The sequence below is a fragment of the Taeniopygia guttata genome, chromosome 9, assembly GCF_048771995.1.
Source record: "Taeniopygia guttata chromosome 9, bTaeGut7.mat, whole genome shotgun sequence".
Lineage (NCBI taxonomy): Eukaryota > Metazoa > Chordata > Aves > Passeriformes > Estrildidae > Taeniopygia > Taeniopygia guttata.
In genome coordinates this window covers 1,586,362-1,606,902 of record NC_133034.1, presented here as the reverse complement: position 1 = coordinate 1,606,902, position 20,541 = coordinate 1,586,362, and the positions used below count along the sequence as shown (strand labels likewise).

At 44.2% G+C, this 20,541-nt stretch overlaps 1 protein-coding gene across 2 annotated transcripts in view; it reads right to left on the bottom strand.

The window, feature by feature from the left end:
• Positions 1 to 15,079, bottom strand: part of CAB39 (calcium binding protein 39) — a 41,774-nt gene extending 26,695 nt beyond the window's left edge. Inside the window, exons 1-2 of one of the 2 annotated variants that reach the window (XM_072933206.1) lie at positions 14,957 to 15,079; positions 13,317 to 13,422 (exon numbers count right to left, since the gene is read on the bottom strand). The gene's annotated coding sequence lies outside the window, so the exon portion shown is untranslated. The remainder of the gene's footprint in view (positions 1 to 13,316; positions 13,423 to 14,956) is intronic. The other variant, XM_030279870.4, reaches the window with a different exon arrangement.
• Between the last annotated feature and the right edge of the window lie 5,462 nt (positions 15,080 to 20,541).

The window sequence follows — 20,541 nt, the reverse complement described above, 5'->3', positions numbered from 1 at the left end:
AGTACTCACATTCCACATTAAAAAATTCTTGTACATTTTTCATGTGCTGTGTTCTACTACATCTTTCAGTATCCTCATTCTGGATATATATATGGTTTCCCACTAGATTAGATTTTCCAGAGCTTCAGTATTGTACCAAAACAGTTCTTTACTTTTCTTTTGGATACGTTAAACAGATTGAAACACAACAGCCTCTCATCCAAAATATGTGTCTAAGTAGCACAGTTTATTAACACAAGCTCACCTGCAAAATTTTCCTATCACAAAGGAAATGAGACTGATAAAGAACAGGAGCCACACCACAATGTATTTCAGGGCTCCAACATGAATTGTTCCGTGTAGCCATGGCTTTCCATGGCAGAGCATGGCTCTGCTTGCAAATGGTAATTACTGGCAAAATTGAACAGTGTAGTCCAGATCTAAGGCATTTTTGCTAGCCTCTAAATACTTCCACACACCTTTTCACTATTTCTTTCAACATAATTTTAAAATGTGGATTAAAGAATTACACCAATGATCTATTTGGATCTGCTGTGATAATTTTGTGAGGAATATAATTCATACATACAAGTTTTCTTGAAGGATACGCATGTTCATTTCATACTTGGCATGTCCCACCCAGCAAGGAACACTAGCATCTTTCTTAAAATTCACTATTAACCTATTCCATCAAGTCTGCAGCACACAAAAGCTTTAATGTGATTCAAAAGCAGTTTCACAACTCTGCATCACAGAAATACTTGTAGTGTGACCCACTTAAATATTAAAATGGGGGAAAAAATCCCCTCTTTAAAAATGGCAACTTAATTCAGGGGAAAATGAAAATCATGAAGAAAAAAACTCCCTCCTGTAACAGAGAGAACACAGAAGTGGACAAAAATAATTAATTCAATGGATTCAGAAAAAAAAAAGGGTAACATTGGAAAATAAATTTCTAGATAAACATGAAATTAATAATGGGACATAGCTTCTTACTTTCTGAATATTTCCAAGCAATTAAAACCTGGCAGTTCATAGCCCTGCTTGTTTCTTTAGCACCAAATGCCATCTGATTCCTTTCATTAAGCAGGCTTCTCTCTTGCCATTCAATTAATTTTCTGATCCTTCTCCATCTTCAAGAGCCTCCTTCTCCAGCAGACACCTGCACCACGGTGGAAAAAGAAAAGGGCAGCCACTGCCATTGGGCTCCACCAGCTCATTGCAGCTCCCTAAAATCACATTATACTCTGTGACTTGGACATTGTTATAGAAATTGCAGTTTAACACACAGCTACAGAAACATTAAGTAGAAACTGATTTTAAATAGTACCGCTGCTTTTAAGGGGCTTCAGAGATCCAACATAAGCAGAAAAGCTTGTTAATACTAAAGCTCAGAATGTGAGATCCCAGCCTGTCTCCATGCTGAAGGAAATCTTATGACTCAGCTTCTTTCCCTGGTGTGCTGTTTAGAGTTACCCCACCCATCCATTTCCCCACAAACCTTACTGCTGTATTGCAATATGGTATACAGACAGGCATGTGAATGCCTCACCCATTCCTTGGAAAGTATATTTAAAAATTAATAAAAACAATAATAATCCTACCATCACAAAAAGCAACTACTGTCTGTAGCACACTGTGCACAACCAACCAAAGAACTTACCTGAAGCTTCAAGGAAAGTTGTCAGACAATATGCCCACGTCTGCCCAGGCAGAAGCTGAAACAATTTTCTCTGAACACCTGACTGGTATCCAGTCAATCCTCTGCTGGCTCAGTTGCCTGTACTGCATCATCACAAATCCCAGAATATTTGTTCCATGACAAAAAAATGCTGCAATTCTGTACGTGCCATTCTACTCACCCTTGGAAGCAAAAATGCAAAGCAAGAATCTCCTTTGTAACTATTTCTAGTCCTTTGCATGTATTATTCCCATTCCTTTCCAGAGATTCACTTTGTACCAGATTTTCTGATATACATCTAAGGGTCAATTTTGGGAGTGAAGTAGTGGCAAAAGTGGAGGCAGAAGGACACTGAAGTTTCATTTCTGATTTATTTCAAATTGTGAAATATGGCCTAGAGTTCACATGTTCCAATAACTCAAATCAGCTGAGTGTGAGCAACCCACCAGGTGAAGGACAGGAAAACAGCACAACACACAACATCAGCACTGAGCCCAAACCAGAAACATGGTGTAACGGGCAGGGGGAAAACATCACTTTAACATGAGATGGCCACATAAGGAAGGAGGGTGAGACTCCCAAGTACCAGCACAAGGGAAGCGCACGTGCCCTTTTAGTGCATTTTGTTTTGAACACAAGTTGAGAACAATTAAACTGCAAGAACTGGTCTGGGGCTGCTCCAGCCACAATCCTCTAAGGCACAATTTTCTTTTAGAGGATATTCTCTCCAACAAAAACCTATACTCAGTAAAGCCATTCTCTAGCAGCACAAATTCACAGAATCACCGGGTTGGAAGAGACCCTCAAGACCATCAAGTCCAGCCCAGCCCCAACACCTCAACTAAACCCTGGCACCCTGTGCCACATCCAGGCTGATTTTAAACACACCCAGGGATGGTGACTCCACCACCTCCCTGGGCAGGCCATCCCAGTACTTTATCACTCCTTCTGTGAAAAACTTATTCCTAATATCCAACCTGTATTTCCCCTGACACAGCCTAAGGCTGTGCCCTCTTGTTCTGTCAGTCGCTGCTTGGAGAAAGAGACCAACTCCACCTAAGACCACCTCTCAGGAAATAAAGCTAGGTAAGGAAAAAAAAATCATAATTAATAAAGTATTTACCCAAATACAATTTCAATAAGAAGTGTATCACTTTTAAAACTAACCTTAAAGAAATTCAACAGTATTTTCCCATGCTTTCTTTACTTTCTTTGGAGGCCATATTCTGAGGCCTGCTAGTAACCTCTAATGCTCCACTTAGGTTTATTAAAGTTTAACACAACATAACTCTTCATCTCATTTACCTTAAGCTCAACACATTTTTAACAAACATAACCTACAAAGTAAGATCACTTAAAGAACAACAATATTAAAGCACTAACATTATGAGCAGTAAAACCAGTAAAACAGTGACCTTGACATAGCTCAGGAACATCCTAAAAACATTGATTTAGGAACTGGGAAGACACACCAAGGAGTATCCCTCTTCCCATAGTGATTACTACTGGCCCCTGCCATAGGCAACATGGAATGAACTCCATCCACCTCTGCTACACCACACTCTGTGTGAGAAGGCTCCCCTTCCAAAATAATCCATTTGGGAGCTCACAGTAAGACTCTTTATGTCAGACTACTGCGGAGTTCACCTCAGCTCCATAAGCTTTACAAACCAGCTAGGATGACAGACCATCAAGCATGGCTTAACTACTTGGGCTCACTTTTGTGCATCAGCTGGGCAGAAGCAGGGCTGAAACTGAAACCCAACAAGCACAGCAAGCTGCACTGCAAAGAGCTGGTCACAGTCCACAGGGGTGGCTGAGACCTCAGCTGACTACTCCATTCTGCCACTGTCACTTCAACTCGAGGTCTCACTAGTGTGACACAAAGATTAAAATGCAAGTCACTGGGAGATCGATTCTCCTGAATCCGAGTTGATTCTCACCACACTAAACCAAGACAATTTGGTGCATGAGCCAATGATCCATATCTCCTCTACAGAAGGGAGTTCCTGACAAATAACCTATGGGAGCTATGTACTGACTCACAGAGAAAGCAGGAGAGGGCAATCAACAAATGGCTGAGAATCATGACACCACCATCACTTGCAGTCTTTTCCCTCTACTTCATTACATCCTCATTCAGTAAAGGAAAAGACTTGTTCAGGGCTTTTTCCCTTGAATTATCTCTGACCTATTAGTAGGAGCTGAAGCACAGGCAATATCTGTGCTGATCCACACGTCATTATCCATCTGACAAATCTGCTTTCTGTCTCGCTGGTTTTTTGCCATGGTCCCTGGCACTTAAAAGGCAGTTTTGATGACAGTACAAAGGGTTTACTGACACAGCTCTGCTAGTAAATCCTACCAGTGCAGATACAGCTTAGATTAGTAAAAACCACAACCTCTGACCATGGCAACTGCAACTGTGCCAGGGCTTTACTGGTTAAGTACTTTTATAAAGAGTGCTCCTTCCTTCACACTGCTAGCCAGGATCAGTACACCATCAATCAAGTATCCAATTTTCCCAAGTTAGCTGTGTGAAGGTGCCTTTTAGCACAGAACTCTCACACACCTCATCCTCAGACAGAACTCCCTGCTTCCTCTTGGGTATGCAGTACCAAGGACAGTGTGGCAAAGGGGAACACATCACAAAGAACAGCAAAATCAGAGGATTGTCAGGAGAAATTTTCCCCTAATTACTCAAGAGCAAGACTTCATGGGCATCACTTGAAAGACAAAAGAAAAAAAAAAAATCAATGCATTACAGGCCACAACACATCTGTGATATTCAGATGCACGTCTATCTCACTGCTACCAAGACATCAAAGTGAGAAATGCACTCATGAGTGGCAGCTGGCTAAAATCCAGCCTGATATCCAGGGTTCAGGAAAGAGACACGCTTTGATAATGTATTATCCCCCACAAGGAGTGGTGTTCCCCAGGGCTCACAAGTGGACTGGCACTGCTCAGAAGTGTGGGATTGAGCACATTCTCAGCAAGGGCTGCTGATCACACTGGGTGTGTGGTGCAGCCAGCACACTGCAGGGAAGGGATGCCATCCACAGGGTGTGTGCAGGGTGAGATGTGGGCTCATGCAGACCTTCTGAAGCTCAAGGAGCACAGCAACTGCAAGAGCCTGCCTGAGGGACAGGGCAATCCTGAGCACAACCACAGCCTGGGCAGAGAATGGACTGAGAACATCCCTGCCCAGAAGGACTCGAGGGTGGTGACTGGTGAGAGGCTCAACATGACATGGCAATGTGCACTGTAGCCTAGAAAGCCACCCACATCCTGGGCTGCATCACGGGCAGAGTGGCCAGCAGGGTGAGGGAGGGGATTGTGCCCCTCTGCTCCACCCTGGTGAGGCCCCACCTGCAGTGCTGCACACAGCTCTGTGCCCCCAGCATGTGAGGAACATGGACCTGCTGCAGCCAGTCCAGAGGAGGCTGAAACGATGATCAGAGGGCTGGAACACCTCTGCAATGGAGACAGGAGGAGAGAGCTAGGGCTGCTCAGCCTGCAGAAGAGAAGGCTCTGGGGAGACCCTAAAGTACCTTTCAGTCCCCAAAGGGGCTACAAGAGAGTTACAGAAGGGCTTCTGACAAGGAGGAATGGCTTCAAACTGAGAGCAGTCAGGGCTGGATTAGATATTAGGAATTAACTCTTCCCTGTGAGGGTGGAGAGGCCTTGGCACAGGCTGCCCAGAGAAGCTGTGGATGCCCCATCCCTGGAAGTGTCCAAGGCCAGGATGGATGGGGCTCAGAGCAACCTGGTCTGGTGAAAGCTGTCCCGGCCCATGGCAGGAAGGTTGGAGCTGGACAGTCTTCATGGTCCTTTACCAATCCAAACCATTCAATGATTCTATGATAAAATTATCTCCCTTTAAAACTAAACAACAAACCACTACTGAATAAATGACCGGTTTTTGTGCCAAGATAATACACAAGCAAGCAAAAAAACTAGACCTTAAAGGATAATTCACTTTATTCTCCCGAGAAAAGAACCAGCCATTGCAATACAGAAATTTCATATAAATAATTTCAACATCACAATATACCTTAAGTGGCTGTAGGAAAGTGTACTTGCACAGTTCCCCTAAATCACCTCTCTTTTTTCTGCCAGTTTAAAATGTTTGGTCTAAGTCTTGAAAGTCACTAATGGAATTCAGTTCCTGATCTGTAAACTGCACCACATCTCATCTACCAAGATAGGTGTGCTCCTTTGGGGCAACACAGAGCATAGAAAGATGTATTTAATGGCAGAGGTGATGCATCCCAGGATTAAGAGAGGTATCCAAGTCACAAACCTTCAGGAGAGATGAGGTGAGAGTCACAACATTTAACACCATGCCATTGTATTTTATAGATTTTGAGGCAGAGGGAGAAGCGTTTCAGCTAGCCCATTAACTCCACGTTATGAATGCTCTGCAGCACAGGAATCAAAAAGGGGGAATTATCTAGATTGCTCCCACAATGTGCTCAAGCTCTTGCCATGGCAACCTTATTAAGAGTCCTCCTGATGACTCACAAGACACCAGTCCAAAGATCTATGTTACAGCAGGATACCTGTGCACATGCACTCTGAAAAGTCAGCCATTCCTGAAAAACCCAGGGCAAAATCCTTTTCCCTCCTGACACCACCTGAGAGTTTCAGTTACTCAAAGTTATTGTATATTAAAGAAAACAGAAGATAAACAATGTGTCAGACGTCTGTGCTGATACATAGTACTTTTCATTTGTCTTCCTCTTTTTGAGGACACTTGAGTTCTCTTTCCAGGTAGACCACATCACGCTAAGCAAACCTCTGCTTCCATGAGGGTAACAAACACAAGAAAAGGACAACCTTGGAACAGACAGGTTAAAAGTCTTCATAAAAAGTTTAACATCTAAATTTATTCCAGCCAAAACTCACAAGATAGTACCTTACAATTCCTGCTTGGTGTTGACCAAAAGTTTCTAAAAGCATGTTTGCATTTAAAGAAGGAGGCTGGAGGGAATCACACAGCAGAAAGACACCCTTCCAAAAGAAAGTCTTCCCAACTGATTGGACTTCAAAGCAACTCACAATAGCTGCTGTAGATAGGACTCTCCAAGGCAGAAGAGCCCTGAGGGTTCACAAAAGTGACAAAGCAGCACTGCTGACCTGTCCATAAAGGAGTCAGCACCTGCCCTGACACACACAGACAGGGCCACCGATAAAACCTGGCTGAGAGCTACCTGGCTGCAGACAGCTCGTGAAAAACAAGGTTTGGAACAAGACGTGACTAATATTAGGTCAACTAACATGGGGGGAAGCACCTCTGAGGGACAGTTCCCTTAATTAATCTGCTAAGAAGAGCTGGACTGGAAAAGGGAACTATCAAATTGTTTCACAATACTAAAAGAAGAACTCCCACTTTTCCTCTAGTGCAATTACTGTGCAATGCTACCAAGACAAACTTGAACACTACAAAAGAAGTTTCCATCTCTACAAGTTTACCCAAGGAATGATCACACATCATACCTGAAATGACTGAAAAAAAACATTCTGCAGGACAGCAGTTCTTCTAAAGGGCTGACACCAAGCTACAGCTATTAATTGGTGCACCAGCTTAACATAATTTTATTTAATTAGGGATTATAAAAATTACTTAAATAAGAGTACAACAGTACAATATCATCACTTTCTATGTCACTAAGAGGCTTCAATCGAACAAGGTCTTAAATCAAAGGACGTCAAGAAATCAAAACTCCCTCTCTGGCCCTGCTGCCCTCACTGCTTGTGATGCAGCCCATAAACTGTAATGCAACCTTTACATTCCCCAGAAATTACAAAAATAAAAGGCATGCAGTGACAATTTTGGAATCTGACCAACAATCCATTAGAAAGAGAAATAAGGAGATTTCACAGAATTCAGACGTACTGAAATCTATTAAAATAATTATTTTCTGCTAAGTCAAACAAGATTTAAATAAACAATGTGAGAGACACTGTAATTTATGGATTTTCAAACTATCCCATTTAGTTCCTAAAATACAGATTTTAATTTTCCCTTCACAGTCAATTTGAAATTGGTTTAGCTTGGTTATCTAATTTAGGGACTTGCTCAAAGTCTGGATTTTCTGAGTTTTGGTATAAATCGCAGAGGCATCAATCCACAACACTGGAAGTCAGAGTACCATAATGAATACAAGACAAGGTGTAGAAACTTCTGTTGTGCTTACCAACATTTCTGAATGCTTGCTAATAATTCTGAAAGTTAAAAACAGCCTATTTCGAGATAAAAGCTTCTGTATCTCTGGCCAACAATCATTCTCCTTGTTCACTAAAGAGCTCAAGAACAGCTACTTCTGAAACACAGATTTGACATTTCTTCCTAAATTTGATAGTGTTAAATCTTCAACATTCATCAACACGAGGAGTGACTGCCAATGCCAAAGTGAGAGCAGAGCTACTCAGACTCCAACAACTCTGAGACCCTGCCCAGTACAATTCCTAAGGGAGGCAAAGAGCCTTGCATGGTCAGCCTCAAAGCAAAAATCTGAACAATCTTTGTTGGGTGCTAACTATAAATCCAGCCCCAAATGACTGTTAATTTTTTTTTTTTTACATATCAACACACACATGTAAGTTCTCAAGCAAGAAGGAAAACTCACTACACAGTTTATTTCTCTTTCTGAGAGGAAAAAAAAACTATATACAGGCAGGTAGTAGTAACTACAATCACAAATTAAGAAGCTGGGGACTTGAAGTCTGTTTGGTTTTTCCAGGTTAAAAGAATGAAGAAAATTTGCATGCAATTCTCTCAGAGAATTTAAAACTTAAATACTTTCATAAGTTTGTCACCTTGCACAAATGCCTTGGAGTTTTTGTGACTTTTGGGGAAAATATTCCATAACCCTGTAATGAAGAGGCTCTTTTGGATCTAATGATGTTAAACCCGTCACCATAAGCCAAGTTAAGGGTAACACCAGTCAAACAGCACAGCTGTGCCAGGACGCTGCCCAAAATGCTCTGTGTGAATGGATGCAGCTCCTCAGAGAGAAACTGTTTACTCCAGCTCCACCCTATTACAGAGTCAGTAGAGTTAGGATATTGCTCAATGTCAATTACAGACATAAAACGGAACTATGTTAGTCAATTCTGATGAGTCAATCTACTGCTTTTCTTAGAGATTACAAATCTAAATAATCACCTCCAGAACGGCGCTTGTTTAGCCAACATACACTGTTTTCAAGAAGCTGTCTTTGCTGTCAATCATTACCTCTGTAATGCATGGAAAAAGACTATTTGCCCTGCTGACTGGAGCTTGTGTTTGCTTTCAATCATATTTTAAGACAAGCTGAACTTCTCAGGTTCATATTTGAACCCTCAAATCCAACCGCCAACACTTGATTTAAGGTTTTCCAATTCTCTTGATTATTTTTAGTTTTCCTCAGTTGTACTTTCTTAAGAGAAGCCTTCACTCATTCCACTGACAAACTATACTAGACTACAAAATGAAAATTTCCATAGGAACTTTTCCTTTTTTAAAGCTGGAGAGCAGGCAACAAGGCACAGGGCAGCAAAACCAGGTCTCTTGGACAAGACTTGGGCAGCAGAATTTGATCCCAAATCTTCCTCTCTCCTTAAGCAACACATAACCCAGGTGCCTATAACATGGTCACTGCACGAGTATTCATCCTCTTCAGGAATGCCAAAATGAGATTCCAAGGCTAACAACCAATATCCCAGCATCAGTTCAGGTGCCTGATGGACCAACACTGCTGTGAATGCTCTCCAACAGCACAGCTGGTCCCCAACCGCCCTTTCAGAAAATCACAAACCTCCAGGCAGGTGCCTTGGAGTACCTAAAATACAACCAGATAGCTATGTTCAGGCAACTGTATTTCACATCACAAGTGGGTGTCACTGGAAAAAAGTTTAGGAAGTGTGTGTTTCTCAAGTGCTCCACCAGACAACATGCACAAGAAACGTCACACACTCAAAGAGAGGAGGAAATTCTCTGTGCTTAAGCATCATTCCCTGGAAAAAGCAGAGAGAAGCACTGTGCTACTGAAGAACACTCTGAAATGTACAGTCGTGAGTATCTGTCAACCAAAGAAAAACCCCCAAGGACCTGGATCCTCCTGTCTTCTTTTGCAGTAAAGACAAAAACCAAATACACTGCAACTAAACAAGTACAAAGGTTGTTATGAGCACCAAGCTGAAAAAACACAGAAACAATCACATAAGGTTTTTGTACTAAATCAATATAAGCAAAGCAAGGTTTGGGATATGTGCTAATTTTTGAGAGATTAACTTTGCTTTTTTAACATTTGTCTAATATAGTACCAAGCATATACAAAGTCTTTTTCAAGAATCATGCCTCAAGTGACCTCCTCCAAGGTTATCGCTTTAAATTCTCCTGAGAAGTTTCTCCATCACTACCAAACTCCAGTCAGAAGAAACTTAGGACTTGAATAGCAGGTGTGACAGGTTAGAAGAGCCAGGCATTCATAAATCATGTGGGAGAGACTTCTCAGGCATCCCTGTGTTACACTCAGTGCATGTCTGCATCACTAAGGTCTCTTTTACAATAAAATCCCCCAGATTTACTTTGCATCTCTGTGAACAGACTTTGCTTGTGCTTATTCTTTGTAGATGATATTCAGTAAAGCCATAATGTTATGTGGTCATTAATTTAGTGGGTAATTTTATAAATTATTGCAATATATCAAACAAAGAAAAATGAAATCTTCTGACATCTATTAAAAGAAGTACCATCTGCCAGAGCAGTATCTTCACATGCAACAGTCAGAAGTAAAATATAATGGCCGATAACTTTTGCCTCATTTCTTCAAAACCTCCTGAAACTGCTTAGCCAGGGGAAGAGCTCAGAGCTCCACTGCAGCAGGATGCTCTGAATGGGTGTGATCAGCACACACACCTACCACTCCATAGAGGCTGTTACTCCTAACTCGGTGTCTACAGAATTTTTCTCAAAGCAAGCTCCTCAGCAGATGAGCTGAGAAGCTGCTGTGGCTCTGAATGAGAATTTTGAAAAACGTATCTATCCATGAGGAGCTTCCAGGTGCACCTGGCCAGAAGGTAAACAGAAAACGACAGAGAAAGTTGCACAGTCGAAGCAACACTGGCTGCAAAAGCCAGCTGGGATGTCAGGGGGACCTTCTACAACTCTGTGCAGCTGCCTTTCCTTCCAAATCTATGCACTACCACGCTCCACTCAAAAGTCAGTAAATAAAACAATGAAAACTATTCAGAAAGGTGTTTCTTGAGATGTCAAGCTGTTTGCCTGGGCAGCTTTAGCAGCCAGAAAAAGATCACACATTCCACATTTCTGGAAGCGCTTCTCCATTTTTTCATTCTGTGTTTTAACACAGATAAACTTCAAAGGAGATAAGGCATTTCACACATGAGTGACTGAACATAAGTACTGTTCTCACAGTCACATACATTCAACTCCCTGAAAAGCTGACAAATTAATTCTCTTTAATTTATAGCCAAGTTCTATCTTAGCTATTTTTAAGTTTCATGTTTCAAATCTTGCATGGTTTGCAGTTAAAACAATTTGTTACATTATCTTAGTAAGAAAAAACAATTTGTTATCAATAAAGACTGACTAAAAAAATACAGAACAGGGCTAGTATCAAAAGCAGCACAGAGCAATTTTTCACTGATGCAGCCATTTCCTACACTTGGCAGTATACCTGAATGTTTTAAAATATCCAATGTTTTAAACATCTACGTAGTAACTCACAAATATCTTCATCCACAGATGTTTGTGAACTTAGAAAACATCTTACACTAATACTACAGTTCTCTACTAATTATAACTTGCCAGTTTTTGAACTGTCTTGCTATATTTAACTTTTTGGCGAAGAATTCTCTGAGTGTTTGAAGGGGAGGGAAGGATTACAGAGGAAATGGATCTTTAGAAAGAAACTTGGAATTTAACTACAAGTAGCAGAATTTCAATAAACAGAAAAATTAGCTACAACATTCAGTAACATCCCCCAGAATTTTATGCCCTTCTGCATATTGTTAATATTTACTTCCTTTTAGCCAATTTGAAGTCAAAAGTCAGGAACTTTTTGTAGTGTCTTTTGATTATATCAAGCATAGCTAGAATGCTCAGACCAAGGGAGTTAGAAAGCAAATTGCAGTTGTTTATTTAAACCTAAACCATTTACTTCCTAAATTAACACTCTCTGAAAAAAAAGAGGCCACGAAGGCTGTTGAGGAATGACCACAGTTATTCCCGTAAACACACAGAATTTTGGCTGCTTCGAGTTTGGATCAATCCTGAATTCAAGCCTTTATAAGGAGTATTTAAATAGGGGCAAATGAATGTGTTATTTTATCACAAGGTGCAATAAGGAAAGCACATTAACTCTGCTCAGGCTAAAGAAAGCCCAAACTCACATGACACCAGTGTAAGCCTTAGGTACTCCTGATCGTGAATTTAACAGCCCAGCTCAAGTCCTTTAAAATAATTCAAGACAGCCTCATCTTCTAATTTAACCTTTGTGTTTGCACTTGGGGGGTGGGGAGGATTTCAGCATAAAGTTTCACCTTCTCACTGCAGACATTCAGCTTCCCTTTGGCTCACACCTCTGCACCTCGTGGTGCCTGAAGCACGGTATAGAGAGAAAACACGGGCAGAGAGAGAATTACACATACAAAATTTCAGCTGTACAATGCAGAAATGATAATATTTGAAAAATATTCAACTCACATTTTCGCTTTGCACATTATTTACATAAATAGCTGCAGGCTGTTATGGAACTATTAATTTTGAAGGAGCAGATGAGTCAAATCTTATTTTTGATAGGTAACTGCAAGATGCCTCCAATTAGACCAAGATAATCATACTTTAATAGCTGCTCTTGTAATTAAACCATATTACACAGTGTCACAAATACAGAAAAGCAGGGCCAGAAGGGAATTCAAAAGGCCACCAGGCTTCTTCCTGCCCCCTGCTTCGAAGCAGCACCAGCTATTTCTGAAACTCCACAAAAAAGCATTATTTTAGCAAGTGTCTAAAGCCTCTAAAGCACATACAGAGATTATCAGCTTTCAGAAGTATTTTACACAAAAAAGTAGGCTGCAAACAATTCATGTAAACAAATCTGCAAAACTGAACAAAGAAAGTATTCAGAAAGGAAGACACTGACTAGTAGTTCTCATATTCACCAAAATGCCATAAAAAAACCTTAGGAAGTGCAACACATACAAGGCAACAGTCAAGTCTCATTCAACCACCAGCCATTAATTAATAAGAGCTACACGACAGAATGCAAAGAATTTGACACCATTCCCTCCTGAATAAGCCAATCAAGGAATTCCAAGAGGTGCAGTTTTAATATTATCACACCCCACTGGGAATATACATTTGTCTGGGCTTGATAATACCCAAAGAGTATAATTATCTCTCAAAGACATACTGTCACAAAGTATTACTCAACCGCTGCTTTTATTTGTAAACACACATATTTTTACAAATATAATTTCTGTTTTACACAACTGTGCACTCAACGCACACAGAACACATCAAAATTTCAGAACTTTGTGTCAACATAAAGAAAAGAATGTCATTAAACTTAAGAGAAAAAAATCAATGCTATCAGCATTCAGAAAAACTCAGCAGCATGCTAGTCCATATGTGCAAACTCACATTCTAAGACTATCCTGCTTGGTCCCAACACCACCAGGCATGACTTCCTCCTGTCCCAAGGTGCTTCTGTCTGACCAAGGAAAGCCCCAACAACAGGTATGTTACCCTAGTAATGAGATCCACATCAAATACAAATAAATTTAAGTCAAGTGCATCCTAGCTGGCTGACCCAATCGTTTCTCACACCACACAAAAACCATGAAGCTAACTGTGAAATACAACATTCTTACAACAGCCAGTCCACAGCAGGCAGAAACCAATCAAGGCACCATCATGCCAGTTACAGATCACACTAGGTGCCATCTTCTACAGGACAAATAAAAACAACAAAAAATCAACTTACTCCTGAGCCCAGAATAGCTTATTCTACTTCACAAAATATTTTGTGGCCCTTTTCTTCTTCTGCAGTTAAAGGCATGTGCCACATCAAGAAGTATTAGGTAATAGCTATCAATTAAAGGTACACAGCGTTTTAAATAGTAAAAAGCTATTATTTAAAAGCTTCGATATCAAGGTGCAAGCTCAGGATGTTAAATTTCCTCTGACTACACGAGCTCTAAGTGTTAAAAAGGAAGACACGCTTCCTGATAAACCACACTGCAAAGGATCTTGAATTAAGAGTTTCGGACATGTAAGTTTAAAAAAAACCCCACGTGCAGACAAAACTTTACAACATTTTGATGTTAATAAAATTTAATTTCTGATCTACACTGAAACTGTACTTCCACGCATTGTTATTTGCCTCACTGAAACTGAAGAGCCTAGGTCATGTAATTTAATCTTTGACTCATCATGCAAATTAAATCACACCATTCCCACAAGACAGCCATATAGGTTTTAAATAAATCCTGGGCACCTACATGATCCCTCACCAGAAATTAAAATTTAATTTTTTTTTTTTTTAAATAGCAAAACTGGATACATCCTAGTTTCAGTACCGGCGGCATTCCACCGATTTGCAGGGAAAAAAAAACAACGATAAAACTTTTCTTACGCTACGGAGCAGCGAGATGAGGCAGCGCTGGCTGTCTGTGGAGCAGCTGCAGAGCGAGCAGGCTCGGAGCAGCCCTCCCCACGGCCGCCGCAGCGGAGGCCCGGCGGGGCTACCACAGAACAACAATTGTAGGAAGAGGCCTCGGGCCGGCCCGAGAGGCCGCGCGGGGCAGCGCCGGCCGCACCTCCGGCCGCTCCGGGCCGAACAAAGAGCGGTGGTCGCGGCAGCGCCCCCGGCCCTGGGCCGGCGCTGCCCCGCCGCCCTCCGCGGGAGCGGCCCGGCGCTGCGGCTCGTTCCGGCCGAGCCGGGCGCGGCTTCACGTTGATGGTTCCCCGGCTCGGCGCCCGAGCAGCTCGGGGACCGGGGCGCTGCCGCACGGGAAGCGCAGCCCCGGCCGTGCCCTTCCCCTCGGGCTGCCCGGCTGTGCCGCACGGCGCCCCCGGAGCGGCGGCCGCTATCGCCGGACCTGCCCTCCGCCCGGCGGGACGCGGCCGGGCTCTCCCGGCGCCGAGCGGACAAACGGGCCCGGAGCGCGGCGGGCACCGGCCGGGCCGCGCCACCCGCGGCCCGCAGGGCACGGCCCGGCCCGGCCCGCGCCGGACAATGCCCGCGGCTCTCGCCCCCGCGGCCCCGGCCGCCCCAGTACCTGTGCGTCCGGCGGGCCCCGCCCGCCCGCTGGCGGCTCTCGGCTCCGGCGCTGCGGCTGCGGCAGAGGCGGCGCGGCCCCGGCTCGCCCGGCCCGTCCCCCCCGCCCCGCGCTCACGGCGTCGCACCGGCCCGGCCCTCCCGCCCGCGCTTCCGGCCGCGCCGCGCGCCGCAGCGCCCCCTGCCGCCGCGGAGGACCGAGAGCCGCCGAGCCCTCCTCACGCAGGTTCGGCCTTTTCCTCGCGTTGTTGTTCGCGGCGCTTTCCGTCCTGTGACAGTCACAGAGCGCCAGGGCTGGAAGAGACCTTCCAGATCATCCGCTCCAACCATCCACCCGCTGCCGCTGCGCCCCTCAGCCACGAAACCACAGCACCCAGCCCCGGGTGTTAGACGCCTGTTGAGCGCCTCCACGGTGGGGACTCCACCAGCTCCCTGGCAACCTGTTCTGATGCCTGACCTCCTGAACAGGGAAAAATGTATTTCTAATAGTTAATCTGATATTCTCCCGCCCCAGCTTAAAGCCATTTCCTCTGGTCCTCTCACTGCAGACGTGGCAGAAGAGACTGGCCTCATCTCACTACAGCCTCCTGCCAGGGAGTTGTACAGAGCAAGGAGGTCCCTCCTGAGCTCCTGGAGACTGAACAACCCCAGCTCCTCAGCCACTCCTCATAAGACAAGTGTTCTAAACCTCTCTAAACCTCTAAACCTTGGTGCCCTTTGCTGGACATGCTCCAGTGCCTCAATGTCCTTTTTAAAGTGAGGGTCCAAAACCTGCACACAGAACCCGAGGTGCGATTTTTTCCTTTATTCTTTATTTGTAGTTAACTGCTTTTGTAATTACTATTTAAATTTTATTTATTGGTATTTATTCATTTGTTATTTGTACTTACCACTCTTTTCATCATTTTTACTCCCCTCTGCCCTGCCCTTTTGCAGACCCTTCACACCTTCTGTACTGTCACTAAACTTCTTTTCCATGCCATGATCCTCAGGGCTTCAGTGTGGGGTTGGAACTCAACATCGTGCCTTGGACATGGTCTGATTGTTCTGATACATCAGGTGCTGGTGATTTACAGCCTGGAGGTTTTCTGCAGTCCCCAACATGGCATGGAAGCACTCCAGACTGGTTTTCTGTCCCTGTATGTAATACTCACCTATTACTGGAACTGTGACAAATGCAAATCAGCCTGGATGGAGAAAAGCCCACACCTGTCCCAGCATAGATCAAGTTGATATTGTCCATTAGTGTGATCTAATATATTTAAAGCAGAAAATACATTTTTAATGGAACAAGTAATGAATTTCTTACAAGCCACAAGGTGAAACCTTGTCCCGGGAGATCTGATGCAGCACCGGCATGCAGCTATGTGGGACTTCCTTTCCTAAAATGTCCATAAGCTTCTAGTGAGCTGACAACTTCTATCTTCAGCTTCGTCTTGATTAAGTGTCTCCACATTCCTCTGCTGCACTTCCCTGTCTCACTGCTGGGGAGGGTTTGGGTTGGGTTTCTCAGTGTTGAGAGCATGTTGCTGCTCTGAACTCCACACGTCACAGTTCCCTGGCTGGTGAACCGCAGATATTGGTGGGTAGAGCTGCCTCTTGACCTCTTGGAGGGTCTTCATCAGCTGTATGCTACAGCTCAGACATGGAAAAATGCATCTGAGCACACTTGCAGCCACCCCAGCATTCAACAGCAGGGGAGCACAGTGGGGCAGGCACTGGGTGGTGGCACTGGGTGGCTGCAGCAGCACTGGTTCCACAGGATACTTCCCTGGACAGGCACCACGGGCTCCAGGTCCAGCCTGGCACCATGCTGGAGCAACGGGAGGCTGCCCCAGCCAATCCTGCCATGGTCAGCACGCCAGGGGACAGGACATGGGCATACTAACAAGTGTGTGTGCATGCATAGCATTTATTTATATCTACCTCCTAATATTTATTTATTAATATTTATTATATTCATTACATTTATTCCTAATATTTATTATATTTACCATTTATATCTACCTCAAATATTTGCTTACTGTTGTAGGAAGATGTAAGAGATGTAGCAGCACTGGACCTGAAGCAGGAAGGGTCATGGTGCCTGTACAAGATGATGGGACCTCGACTCACGTTGTGTGGTCAGCAAAATTTTGGCAGCTCATATATCCCACTTGTGAGCTGAGAATACTTGATTTCAAAGCCAGCAGGAAAAGGGTGTGTATATCTGAGTTCTAATGGTTAACCCATACTTAGGATAGAAGCATTCAAGTTTAAACATTATAATCAGGGTACTGAGGAGAGAGGAGGAGGAGCTAAAGGCGAGCAGTGTTAAAGGGATTCAATGTCAACTCCTGGAAAATAGACACTACTGCTCTACAAATGACCACTGGAAAAGAGATCACACCAGAAATGGGTTCAGTGCAATTGCCATCCCTGCACACGGCAGTGAAATCTCTGAGCAGAGAGAGCATGATTTTCCTAAACTCTTAGAAGCAGGGATTAAATACAGCACGTGAGAGAGCTCCTTGCACACTAATGATTCGCTAATTCACAGCCATTACTGAGAGATCCATTGTGAATTAATTAATCCTTGCAAGTTAGGAAGTGAGTAAACATTTAAAAAATCCAAGTTACTTCACTGGGGGAAAAAATAAGGTATTTAGAAAGGCAAGTATGCAGGTGCTTTGATTAGGAAGGATAGAGCTGAATGGGATCCTGGGGCTCTCTGCTGCTGGTGGGAGACCCAGGGAACCCTACAGTTCAGCTGTAACTCCTCCCATCACCATCCCACACCAAAAAACAGCAAAACTGGAGAAAAACAATATGTCAGCCTGTGAAATTACCCCTCCTTGAAGCAGCTCCATTTTGCTGCCCTCTTTTCTCCATTCAGCCCTTACCTCACACACAGGGCAGCCGTTCCCTCCTGGAGTGCCATGGCAGCTCTGCCCTCGGCTCTCCACAAGGCCCTGTAGCCATTTCCTGCTCTGTCTTCTCTTTTCCATAGCACACACGAGCCCTTTCCCCTCGTAGCTTCCCTTTCTGTCTCCACTGTCCTGCTGGCAGCAAACCCCAAGTGCCTCTTTTGTCCCACACAGCATGTCCTGAACAGCGTGTCCCACACATGTCCCACACAGCGTGTCCCACACATGTCCTACACAGCGTGTCCCACACATGTCCCACACAGTGTGTCCCACACAGCGTGTCCATACATGTCCCACACAGTGAGCCCACACAGCAGGCCCACACAGTGTGCCCACACATGTCCCACACAGCGTGTCCCACACAGCGTGTCCCACACAGCGTGTCCCACACAGCATGTCCCACACGGCGTGTCCCACACGGCGTGTCCATACATGTCCCACACAGCATGTCCCACACAGCGTGTCCATACATGTCCCACACAGCGAGCCCACACAGCAGGCCCACACAGCGTGTCCCACACAGCGTGTCCACACATGTCCCACACAGCGTGTCCCACACAGTGTGCCCACACAGCGTGTCCCACGCAGCAGGTCCCACACAGCGTGTCCCACACAGCAGGTCCCACCACACATGTCCCACAGAGCGTGTCCCACGCAGCAGCTCCCACGCAGTGTGCCCACACAGTGTGTCCCACACAGTGTGCCCACACAGCGTGTCCCACACAGTGTGCCCACACAGCGTGTTCCACACAGCGTGTCCCACCACACATGTCCCACACAGCGTGTCCCACACAGCGTGTCCCACACAGCGTGTCCCACCACACATGTCCCACACAGCGTGTCCCACGCAGCAGCTCCCACGCAGTGTGCCCACACAGCATGTCCCCAGCCCTTGCAGCCGGCCGTGCACTTTGGGGTGTCACTGCCCCAAGTTTTACTGGTGGTGTCACAGCTGGAGCTGTGTCACACAGCTGTCACAGGTGTCCAGCACAAGCCCCGTTTGTACAGAGCTCCAGCTGTGCCGGGAGCGGGCAGGGAGCTCAGATAACTCCTGTGCTGTGGGTGTGTCACCCACGCCATGGGATGGAGGGGCTCAAGACCTCCATGGCCTTCTGACACAGATCATCTCAAAAAATACTCTGGCTCCTCTTGCCAGCTGTCTAGAGGAACACACGAGGAGGGGAGAACAGAACCAACACCCAGAGATGTTTTAACTGGCCATGGACTGGTGTGATTCCCAGAGCAGAGCCATGTTCCTGCCTTCTGACAAGGTGCTTCAGGGAGGAAATAGTACAAGTAGGGACAACTGCAGCTATGCTGAATTTCTTCTGCTTAAAGTTCAGCAGAAGAAGAATCCTGAGTCTTTCCATGGACTTTGAACCAAGCTTCAGTGGCTTAATTTAATCACCAGTGCCTCTGACAGTTCCTGAAACTGCATTTCACCCATTACTGCCTGGAGACATTCACTGTAGACTCCTAAAGCTTTTCTCAAAGAAACATCTGTGGGTTAGTATTTTTTTACATTTCAGTTCATTCAATTAATACACAAAGAGCAGACTTACACACCCAAAATCCTATTTATGGTAGAAAACACAATTAAATATAATGGTCTTTCATATCAGTTAAGAGGTTTTTTCCTCGTGGAGATACCATGATTTATCTTTAATTTAAAGTTCCAATTCAGAATTAGGACACATTTTAAAAACATTATAGCAAACTACAAGAACTAAGGGTTAGCATGTAAACATTGTCAGAAAAGAGAAAACAATTACCAAAAAAATCATAGGAAAAAAATCTGGTGCAAATCCCTTTCCTGGAGAGCAAGTCATTTTAATAAACTTTTTATTACTGCAGAACAATTGAAAGTTATCTGTAAAGCACAACATCCATTCCAGGGAGGATCTACTACTGAAGCCAGGTTTTCATCAGCACTGTAAACATGAAAGGAAGTAAAAGATGTCACCCCAAGAAACAGCAAAATGTACTGTAAAATGTACTTCCTGAGCTAAAAACAAAAACCAAAACACCATACACAAAAAAAAGCAGTCAAATACAGCCATTAATTCAATTGAACTGGAAGCAAATACAGTAAGAATCCCAAATCATGCAGAAGGACACAAGGCTGTGAACACTGCTGAAAACGACTGTTGGGTGATTATTTTTAGATGCTTTCCCTGTTCTTTTACATTTTAAAGAAATTACAAGGTGACTAACTCTTTTCATATTTAAGTAGTGCCTGTTAAACTTTGAAGCTCACAGCCTCTGGATAACACTGCTGTGCACTTGCTTATCCCTTTACCCCTTCAAAGGGCTTTGCAGAAACTGATTAATTAGCTCTTAGAGCAGAAACCTGTGAGGGGTAGGGGTTTAGCACTGCCCTTCAGCTGGATTCAGGCTCAGCTATCACAGGAGCCCTTCCCACATCACTTGACAACACCAACAAATACATACACAACCTTTCCTGAGACTCTACAGTTTCTCTGCACTTCTCCTCTGTTGGAATTTGTGGTATTGATGATTTTGAGATTGTAGAAAGTTTTTGGTTTTTTGCACTGTTGTTAAAGAAGAAGTCATAATTTGTCTGTGTTGGTTTTTAAGGTTGTTTATTTTTGCTTATCTATAACATGTTTTGTTGCCCTGCTGTAGGTTTGTCTTTCAGGGCAGCGTGTGGGGCTCTGCC